Genomic DNA, 11,852 nt, shown 5'->3' with positions numbered 1-11,852 from the left:
AGGATTTAACCCTGCTCTTCCCCACAGATCTCCCATCCCATCTCTGCCTTCCTCACCCCCTGCTCCTGGGAGGCACTTCTAATAGAGGATGAGAAGGCAGAGAGGGTAGCCAGATGGGGCGAGGCCAGGTGGAGTCATATGTTAAAAAGACTCCTTTGGGAGGCAAAGCTGTCTTAAACAGGACACAAAAAACATTAATCATAAAAGAAAAAAATGTAAACTAGGCTTCATTATGATTAAGAACTTATATTCAGCAAAAGACACCATTAAGAGAAAGAAAAGCCAATCCAAAGATGCAGAAAAGATAATTCAATACATATATCTGACATAGGACTAGTATCCAGCATATATAAAGAACTCCTACAAATCAATAAGAAAAAAAAACACACAAAACAATTTTTTAAATAGGCAAAGGATATGAACTGGCAGTTCTCAAAAGGGAATATCAAAATGGCCAATATGCACATGAAAAGATACTCCACATTAGCGATTATCAGAGATATGCAAATTGAAACCACAATAAGCTACCATTCAGACTCACACAAATAGTCAAAATTAGAAAGACTGATAATAACTGAGACACAAATGTAGAGAACAAACGTATGGACACCAAAGGTAGAAAGCAGCAGGGGGGTGGGGGTGGTGGTGGGATGAACTGGGCGATTGGGATTGACATGTATACACTGATGTGCGTAAAATTGATGACTAATAAGAACCTGCTGTATAAAAAAATAAATTTGAAAAATTCAAAAATAAAAAAACAAAAAACAAAAATAAATAAATAAATAAAATTTTTAAAAAAAGACTGATAATAACAAATATTGGAAGGAAGTGAGGATCAACTCTCCTACATAGCCAGTGGGACTGTTAATGGTTCAACCTATTTGAAGAACTGTTTGGCAGTTTCTTACAAAGTTACACCCATTCTATTACCCACTTGTAGGGATTTACCCAAGAGAAGTGAAAGCATGGGTCTACACAGAGACTTGAACATGAATTCTCACTGCAGCTTTACTCATTATACTCCGAACAGAAAACAGCCCAAATGGCCATCAACAAATGAATGAATAAGCAAATGGTGGTATATCCCCACAATAGAATATTACTCAGCAATAAAAAAGAGTCAACTACTGATACACATGCCACAACCTGGATGAATCTCACAGGCATTATGCTAAGTCCAAGAAGCCAAAAGAAAGAAAACATGCTCTATGACTCTGTTTAAATGAAGGGTAAGGACAGGCAAAACCAATCTCTAGTGATAGAGGTCAGGGTCGTAGTTGCCTTGGGGGAGGAGGGGTTAGTGATTGGGAGGGAACATGAAGGAGCCTTCCAGGGTGCTGAGAATATTTGATAAACATATGTAAATCCATCAAACTATACATTTAGAATCCAGGCACTTTCTTTCCTTTTCTGTATGTAAATTATACCTCAATTTTCTCTTAAGTTAAAGTAAAAAGAAATGAGGGAATTCCCCTGGCAGTCCAGTGGTTAGGACTCAGTGCTTTCACTGCCGGGGGCCTGGGCTCAATCCCTGGTTGGGACAGCCAAAATAAATAAATAAATAATAAAATAAAAAAGAAATGAAAAGACAGTACATTTGGAATAGGTACTCAGACCATCTCTCACCCACTTCGGAATCAAAGAACCTGGGACCCAGCCCAGCTTGACCACGGTGTGACTCTGAACCCATGGTTTAGCCTCTCTCATCCTCAATTTCCACATCTGTAAAATGGGGGTGAGAGTCTCTGTCAACCTCACCAATATGTGGAGAGGATCAGTGAGGAAATGGAGGAATGTGCCTTGAGCAGTTAAATGCTCCCTCGGATGGTCGGGGCCCAGCAGAAATGGAGGAGGAGCACAGACTTGGTCCCTGGGTCTGGGTTGTGGGGGGCTGGCTGGGCCTGCTGGAGAGGGTCAGGGGGTCTTCCCAGACAGGCCACCCACATCCTCAAGACTCCAGGCTACCCCATCCTGCCCTCCCAGGTGGATCACCTGGACCTCCCAACTCAAGGCCAAGTTGTACCACAACTGCTGCTTCACAATTCCTTCTGGAACATACCTGCAAGGCACAGAGCCCCGAGCTTGGAAGCTTCCTCCCTCTCTCCCCCAAACCCCTCCATGGTTGTCCAGCAGAACCTGCCTCTCTAAGGCTGGCACCACTACTGGATACTATAAAGGGGAAATAAACCTCCGAACTAGCAGGCCCCTGGAGGGCCTGGGAACTGGCACTCACTGCTGGGGCTCCTTCCCCTCACCCTCTCTGGCTGTTTGGTTTGAAACAGTCACACAACCTGGAAAAAGAGATGGACTTCACCCTGGGGCGCACAGGACTCTGCTGTACCCTGTGGCAAAGACATAATATCCTGTCTCCCATTTACCTTAGTGACAAACACTCGCTTGGGCCCAGCCAGAAAATTCCATTTCCCAGCCTCCCTTGCAGCTAGGAGAGGCCAATGAGGGAGCGAGCATAACTTGTTAGGTGAGACAGAGGGGCACATTCAGCCAGTCTGTGCCCACCACACCCAGATAGTAGATGTGATACTGGAGATCCAGCAACCTTCTTGGAGCATGAGGTGACCTTAAAGATGAAACCCACATGCTAAAGTTGGCGGGACTAAAAGAGAGACGGAGCCTAGGTTCCTGATGACACTGTTGAGCCCCCCACCAGTCCTGGACGCTTTTCTCCTGACATCCTTTATGTAAGAGAGAGATAAGCCTAAATCTGGTTTAAGCCACTGTCGTTTCCAGTCTCTATTATCAGCAATGGGAAGCAATCCCGAACTAAAACACAAAAGCCTTGTGAGGTAGATATTACTGTGCACCCTCCACCTCTTGCACCCTCATTTTCCAAGTGCACCCCCAGCCTCCCTGCCTTCCTCTCAGATTTCCATTATGCCCAAAAGACCAGCATTCAAATCCCAGCTCCCAGACACTGTGAATAAGCCTTGGCCTGGGGGCTTCCCTGGTGGTGCAGTGGTTGAGAAACCACCTGCCAATGCAGGGGACATGGGTTTGATCCCTGGTCCGGGAATATCCCACATGCCGCGGAGCAGTTAAGCCCACACACCACAACTACTGAGCCTGCGCTCTAGAGCCCGTGAGCCGCAACTACTGAGCCCGCGTGCCACAACTACTGAAGCCCGCGCACCTAGAGCCCATGCTCCGCAACAAGGGAAGCCACCGCAATGAGAAGCCCACGCACTGCAACGAAGAGTAGCTCCCGCTTGCTGCAACTAGTGAAAGCCCGTGCGCAGCAACGAAGACCCAACATGGCCAAAAATAAATTAATTAAATAAATAAATTAAAAAAAAAAAACCTTGGCCTGACCTGGAGGGCGCCCCACAACTCAGGGTGAGTGGTGTTCCACGCCGATCACTGTATCTGGAGCTGTCGAGATGAGTGTAGTTGAGAAAGCAAAGCACTGGGCTGAAACTCATGCCTGTTGTAGAAATAAAGGAGAAGCTGGAGAATATCTGCAAATCACAAAGAGCAAACAAACAGAACGAATACTAGCCAGGTGGGGTAAAAGTCTCTTTTAAACTTGTCCTCCCCTGTCTTTGCCATGTGAAACTAAGGTTTGTGGGTCTCCTGCAAGAGGGGAAACCATTAAACTCACACTGAGACCACCCTACAGGGCTGTCCTACAATTCATGGCCTAGCGGCTGGGTACTAAGCAAGGGTACCAGCCAGCCTGGGTTCAAATCCCTGCTCCATGAACTGTGTGATCTCAAGGCAAATTCCTTACCCTCTTTGTGCCTCATCTATAAAATGGGCACCATAGGTGGCTTTGAGGGTTTTAGGAGCTGACCTGGGTAGAGCTCAGTCCTGATATGTAGGAGGAGATATTAAGTATCAGCCACTGTTGACGTGTTCGTGCTGAGAACTTTCTTTATCGTGTGTCTGTTATAGGAAACTGAATTTACTCACCAGCTTTGGAACATTTCATTCGCGGACTTCACACTCGCTGCTCTGATCATAATTAACCCTGTGTAGAGTCTCCGGGCACCAGGAAGAGCAACCCAAAGCTTTCCCTCTTGCTTAAGTCTATGCAAGTAAAACTAAGTGGTGATTATACATGGTTCATTTGTCAAACACAAGGTCAGGAGTCTCAACTTGTCCATGTTACTAAGGCAACGCCAGGAAGCACCCTACGTCCCAAACCATCCCCCCTCTGACACTGACAGAAATGCCACCATTAGAGCCAGAGAACCCCTAGGAAGAGAAGCAATTTAGGAACAGAGCGTCTTGGAGTAAATGCACATATCCAGGTCAGCCAAGGGGAGCGAATCATAGCAAGGAAAGGGAGGGAAGGAAACACCATGGGAAAATTTTTGGAGCTTCTTTGGGGTAGGTGAGCTGTGAGCTCAGTCTCACCCACCTACCCAAGTGTGTGTGCACGCGCACACACACACATGCACACATACATGGATAATCGCTTTACCCCAGCAGCAGGGGCTTAAGCTGCTATCTAGGCTAGCACCACCCCCCCAGGCTGCACCAGCCACCTCTGTCCCAAGGTGAGGTTCCCAGAGGTTCAGAAAGGAAACCCTGCAGGGCTGGAAGCTGAATCCCACAGAGCCAGCAGTTACTGGTGGTAACAGACAACCTCTCTCTGTCACATACACACACACACACACACACACACACACACACACACTCATGCACAGACACACAGTCAGAGACAAAACACCAGACACAGATACACACTGAACTGTCCTCCCAAAGGCAAGACAAATCCAGAAAGACCACAGGGAATCGTCCTGTCTCAGAGAAAGCCACAACTGTGCACTCCCAGAAACAAGGTGGACACGCACCCTGAAAAACACTCACCAACAGACCTGCTCCCCTGGGATCTCTCTGCCCTGTGCCCCCACTCCTACCCCTAGCTAGCTCTACCCCCATAGTCTTCTCCCCAGGAGTCAAACCCAATCAGGATTCCCTATCCTCACCCATCCCCTTTCCCAGATACGCAGGCCCCCCAGGAATATCCACCCTCCCACATGTCCTCCTTTAACGCAGCTCCCAGGAACAGGGCTGCAGGCAGTAGGTGCTCGGCACACCTCCCCCTCTCCCTTGCCTGGGACTCACTCCTCATCTCCCCCCTCCGTGGAGCTGGCGGCTCTTCTCATTTTCCAGCGAGTGCGTGAAAACACACATTAGAGCAATTAGAGAAAAGTCATCGGAGGGCAAGGCAGGAGCCACCACCGCACCTAATTGCCAGCTCCAGCAAGGCGTGGTGAAGCACAGACTCAATCGCACAGATTACAAATTGGCACAAATTCCAAAGCAGGAAGGGGTGGGGGGGGCGGTGTGAGGAGGCTCCAAGTTCCATTTTAGATTCTCTTGTTTCTGTTTAAACTTCTTCTTTGCTGTTCGCAGCAGTTTTCACAGCCATGCTCCCAAGAGAGGCAGGCAGGGCAGAAATGATTTCAGTCCCATTTTATAGAAGGGAAAACTGAGGCCCAGGGGAAGAACAGTTGTAGAAGGTCCACCTGGACTGGTCTTCCTGGCTGGAGGTGGGGATCAGTGTGGCCCCAGACCCCAGGAAAGGCCCCCACTGACCCCCATCAGCCCTCTCCTCTCCCTGGAAGGAATCAGCAAAGGGTTGAGGTACAGGGCAGGTTCTGGATCGGCTACAGGCGTGCTGTATGGTGCTCATGGTGGGCAGCGTCTGCACATGGGGTGGCCTTGCCCTTCACCAAATGGCAGGATCATTTAATTGATGGCTGCTGTCCCCAGGTGCTCCTGTGTAAAAAGATGTACTGTGTGCTCTTTTCCCCTGACAGGGAGGAGGGGAAATTTCTTAGAATCTGAGTGCAGGGGGCCCATTTCTATGCCTCCTTATCCCACAAGGCTCTTCCCAAGCCTGGCCTGGTCCCCACCCCCAGCAGCATCCCAGGCATCCTAACCTTCCAGCGGGGGCCCACCTTGCAGGGCCCTGGCCTGGGGTAGAAGCCAGCAGTGAGGCAGGAGTGCCCCCTGGTGGTAACAGCCTATACTACCCACTGGGACTCCACCCCCCGGGGTCTAACATCAGGGCCTGAAGACACTGGGGATGGCTCCATTCCTGTTCCAGCCTCAGGGAGCTCGGGAGGCTCCTGGGTGGCAGATGGACACTAGGTATGGTCAAGAAAGAAGGCAGGGGAGGATGCCCAGTATCAAGCATGACCCATCAGAGGAGCTCAAGAAATGTGGGATGGATGAACGAAAGAATGAGTGAACAAATGCGGAAATTAATTCATTGTTTCCTAAAAGGTGGTGTAAATATCACTAGTAATATACAAGGTACCTTTTAGATAATAGTGTACTTTTTAGATAATAATTCTTGTTTTTAAGAATTATGTACTTATTTTGATGTATGTTAGATATAATAGATCTGGCCCATCAAATCCATTATATAAACTTTCTGTTTAAAACAAATGTCTTTAGGTACAAAAAAAAACCATTAAGTAAGTAACATATGGGTATTCTCAGGACCTAGCATAGAAAGTGTTCAATTAATGCTAATAAATGAATGAGGAGATGACCAGCAGATTATGATGCTCTTTGTAGAGCAGAAGGTAGACAGTCCCAAACTTTGCTGTAAACTGAAATCACCGGGGGAACTTTTTAAAAAAAAAATATCTCTGGGCAGGTATGTGTCTTTGAATCTCCGGTGGCTGAGGAAGAAGCCAGTGTGTCCTGGACAGCTCCCAGAGGAGGGGAAAGACACAAAGCACCCAATTTAGGTGACTTATAAGGAGCAGCATGGCTTCGTTACCCTTTGAGATAGTAAAACTCATCACTGGAGGAAGCAAGCTGTGCTTGGGTGACCTGGGACTCCTTTGCTGGGTAAGAGATTGGACTGGATGAACTTGAAGTTCTCATGCAAGGAAAGAGAAGTGAGTTATTCTTTATGTAAACTAGCTTCTACATTGACACACAGTACAAAGTTAATGTGTACTTACTATGGTTTTAACATACTAATTAAGTATTCCTCATTTATTCACCCTGCACATCATGTTTTATTTGACATATGTCTTTATTATCAGTTAATATAAATATTACATTCGTTGCCATACAGAGGATATAGAATTTGCTGTCCTGAGTTGATTTACAAGTTAGTTCATTTACGGGAGTTTTCTCTCCTGAAAAATAAAAATCCCCTTTTTCTTGAAAACTGTGTCTAGTTAATTATGGACATATATTAATATAATGTAGTTAATGTGGCTACAATCTGTTTATCTGTTTTAATTGGATCCCGGTTTGATCACAACAACTTTCAGTTACTTTCTTAATTAGAAGTTGGAGGAGTGAGATGTTTGGTGTTGGCTTTGGAAAGGGATGCTGTTTGCTTCTAAATCCACACGTCATCTAAAAAGCGCAGGTTGAGTTAATATTTGATGTGTGAGTTGTTCCATTATCTTGTTAGATACCACTGATAACAGAAAAGAATTTCCCGTCATGAATTTTCATGGCTATACCTCTGGGAAAATATTGATAAAAATAAATTGTATCCTATTTGGAAAGATTGGCATACCTCTTGAGATTGAGTCTAATTTTTTATATCATTTTAATAGTATTAAGGAGCAGCTTTTTAAATTTTGAATAGATTTTTAAAACATAAAACATGAATAGATTTGTCATAGCACAGGGTCAAAAATCAGTTCTGTTGATGGCAAGTTATTCGATATTAATTCCATTTTATGAACAAATGCAATTGAGTTGCAAATCCCTTAACAGAGGGCAGTGTTAGGCCAATGTTTTAATCGGTATTAGGAAATGTCAGACTAGCATCCCCAAGGAAGAAGAAATCTTTGGCACAATGCTGAAAACATATGTGTTAGTTTTAAAGCTGCACCTTGCTCTCTTACATAGCTACAGGGAATATAAATCGGTACATCTTCTCTCAAGGGCAATTGGACAGTATCTACCTAAATGATAAATGCAGCATCTCTTTAATTCACCGATCCTACTGCTAGGAATTTATCTTTCAATATACTCACACATGAGCATAATAACATGTGTACAAGAAAATTCATTGTTGCATTGCTTGAACAGCATATGATTGGAAACAACCTGAATAGCCATCAGTAGAGGACTGGTTAGTAAAAGAACTGTATAACTCTTCTTTGAAATGCTACATGGCTGCAAAAAAGAATGAGGGATCATATACAACAAAAAACAACCCAATTTAAAACTGGGCAAAGGACTTGAAAAGACATTTCTCCAAAGAAGACATACAAATGGCTAATAAGCACATGAAAAGATGCTCAAAATCACTAAGCATCAGGGAAATGTAAATCAAAACCACAATAATATGGTTCCCACCCATTGACGAGACTTCACATGCATTAGGACGACTATTATTTTTTTTTAAAAACAGAAAACAAGTGCTGGTGAGGATGTGGAAAAATTCGAACCCTTGTGCATTGCTGGTGGGAATGTAAAATGGTGCAGCTGCTGTGGAAAACAGTATGTCAGTTCCTCAAAAAAAATGTACACAGAATTACTATGTGATCCAGCAATTGCACTCCTGTGTATATTCCCAAAAGAACTGAAAGCAGGAATGCAAACAGATATTGGTACACCATTGTTCATAGCAGCATTATTCACAATAGTCAAAAGATGGAAGCAACCCAAGTGTCCACGGATGGATGAATATAAACAAAATGTGACATAGACAGACAATGGAATAGTATGCAGCCATGAAAAGGAATGGAGTTCTGATACATGTTACAACATGGATGAAACATTACGAAGAAGTTTTGGTGGTGGTTGCACAACATTGCGAATACAATTAATGCCACTGAAGTACACTTAAAATGGTTAAAATGGCAAATTTTATGTTTTATATATATTATATTTTAACACAATATTTAAAATTAATAATGTAATTTCTTAAAGGCAAGGGTGGGGAGTCTAAATCCCCTCTCTTTGAACATGGGCTGGCCTTGGTTGATGCTGCTGGACTTCCTAAGCTGGGTCATAAGGGGCAACCCAGCTTATACCTGGGACCCTGAGCCAGCATGTAAGAAGTCCATCTACCCTGCAATGTCACACCAGAGAGACCTCATAGAACGAGAGCAGCAATTTGAGTCTTCCCACCCAGGTGTCAGACACGTGGAAGAGCTTTCAGATAACCGTAGCCCCAGCCGGAGCCGCCCCAGCTGACACCAAGTGAAGCAGAGACAAGCTTTCCCCCAAAACCCTTCCCAAATCTCAGATTCATGAGCAAAATAAGTGGTGTCACTGTTCTAAGTCACTAAGTTTTGGGGTAGTTTGTTATGCAGCGATGGGACACGGAATGGTAAACATATTACTTATGTATTAGAATTTACTTCAATTTAATTTAAAAATAATCAGATACAAATAAAACAGATTTGGACTACATAATTATCTCTTGCAAACCAACTGGTAAATTGGATGTTTTCGCTCTCATGGTCTGTATCCTGCCTCTGTAAAGTCATTAAAGGTGCAAATATACTTTCACCCAAATACTGAACAAAGCTGGGGTGGGAGAGGCTCAGTGGGCTGGAGAGATGGGAACACAGGTCCATCTGGAGACTCTTTTCCCAGAAGGCCAGGTTACGGGAGAGAGAAAGGTCACTGGAGCTATGTAGCATGAAGGGACAGGTTTCTGACCCAGCAGGGCCAGATTAAAGACAAAACTTGGTCAGCAGGTCCTTGAAATAAAATCCAGAAGGTGGAGTTATGAGTGACATATATCACACAAGATGGGGTTTCAGGAGGCTTGAGAAGGAAGTTATATAGCCAAAGCTAGAGAATTTCAGACCAGGACCATTGAGGGGTTAAAGGTTTATTTTTTAAGCGTAGAAGAACTTAAAAATAAATCCATAATGTATCCTCCAAACATTCCCCCACTCTCTCCTTCCTGTGTGTGGCTCTCTTCACTCCATCAGTTTCTAGAACTCCTGCTTATTTGTTTATCTGTTTGCTGTATCTCCCTGTATTATTAGTCAGGGTAGGCTAAGTGCTGTAACAAACACCCCAAAACCCAAGGGCTCAACTCAACACCAGTTTGTTTCTGGTTCTTCTAACACTTCAGTGCATCTGTCTGATGGACAGACTTCCACAAAGAGATTCTGGGACCTGGGCTCCTCCCATCTCCAGGCTCCTGTAACACAAAGTCCTCCCCCTCCAGCCAGTGATGAGGACAGAGAGAGATCATCTCATTGGGGGGGAATTTTATGGGCCAGGCCTGCAAGTGGGGCACATCCATCAGCCAGAACTCAGTCACATGGCCACCCTCTCACTGCAAGGGAGGCTGGAAATGTAGTCTCACTGGAGGCCAGGAGTATTGCCCTACCCCCCAGTTTACTCCCCCTGTGTGCCAGTTCTCATGCCCCTTGTTCACAGTGACTGTCACCATGCCTGGCATAAATGTGGCGTCTATGAGTGAATGAATGGTGCTGGGGCTGCATTGCTGGAACTGGGCTGAGTAGGCACGTTCCTTACAAATGCCCTGGGAGATGGAAGGATGTAGTCACTCCCATTTCTCAGATTAGGAAACTGAGGCTCTGAAAGCTAAACAGCAGGCACAAGGCCACACAGCTAGTCGGTGCCAGGGCCAGGTCTCAAATCCAGGAAGCCTCTTCTGCCACGTGTCTGTTCTCTCCACTCCTCTGGCAGCCTCTCCAGTAAGCATATTCACTGACTCCGGGTCTGGTTATCTTCGAGGCCGCTCTGCTTTCTAACAGTCAATGAGCCATATTTGACAAGCTGCTGGTTCCTTGGGGTGGCAGCTGTATCTCACTCATCCCTCTGCCCCCTGGCTACCAGCACAGCCCTTGAACACAGTAGGTGCTCAAACCACGGTTGGGGGATTAATTTGTTCACACTGGCTCAGGCTTCATGCTTTGCTGCTTGCACAGTATGAGGGTCGCTTACAACTTACAAAAGAAATAGAGGGAATATTTATTATCCTGCCTCTCCCTGTGCAGTCAGAGCTGTCTCCCACAGCAGGACCAGTGTCCACCCCAAAACGTGCTCCTGAAGCAAAGACAAGGGCTGTGTCACTTGAGGGCCAAGGCCACAGATGTCTCACGGCCCCCATCAGGGTTAGACCATTAACTCCCGCCACATACATCCATAGAATGCCCTCGCCCCAGCTAGTCCCAGGAAGGAGAGTAGATAAAGGCAGCGGTGTGAGGTTCTGTCCATGGTGCTGAACGCGCCTCAAATCCTTGTTCTCTAACCCAGCAGCCACTTAGATCCTCTTGGGAAACCAGGTAAAAAATGCAGATTCCCTGGCCCCTTCTTTGGAGACTTGCATTCTGAGGATCTAAGATGGGGCCTTGGAATCTGTTTTTACCAAGCATCTGTGATTCTAATACAGCCAGCTTGGTACTAGCCTGAGGTTGACTCACCCACCTAAATAGTCATCGGTCTTCATGAAGTGCCTGCTATGTGCCCAGCACTGTACCAGATACTCTAAGGCGCCAAGCTGCATCAAGCAGGGTCTCTGCTCTGGGGGGAACTTACAAAGTCATTCAGGAGGAGATGTAGGGAGGGAAGGAGGGAGAGAACTTGCTCTGTTTTATGTGGACACAGTGCCAGGTACATACTTCATCTTTGTCCTGCAAGGTGAGATAAGTAGGCACGTGAAACCAGTAATCATAACCATAACTAACATTTATCTTTCCTTAGGGTCTCCCTAGACATATCTCAAGGCAATATGTGATGCATTCTGTTCCTTCTCACCTCCTCATGGCTCAAGACCCAGATCTTCCTGATTCCTGCTGCCCCTTATACCCCCTAGAATTTACTCCTCCCTTCTTCTGTCCCATGGTCACATTTCGTCATCGATTACATGATACACCATGTTTTCAATATTGTCTCAACTGGGA

Source organism: Balaenoptera acutorostrata, chromosome 11 (assembly GCF_949987535.1).
Source record: "Balaenoptera acutorostrata chromosome 11, mBalAcu1.1, whole genome shotgun sequence".
Taxonomy (NCBI): Eukaryota; Metazoa; Chordata; class Mammalia; order Artiodactyla; family Balaenopteridae; genus Balaenoptera; species Balaenoptera acutorostrata.
The sequence above is the reverse complement of the archived record's forward strand: the minus strand, read 5'-3'. Positions refer to the sequence as shown.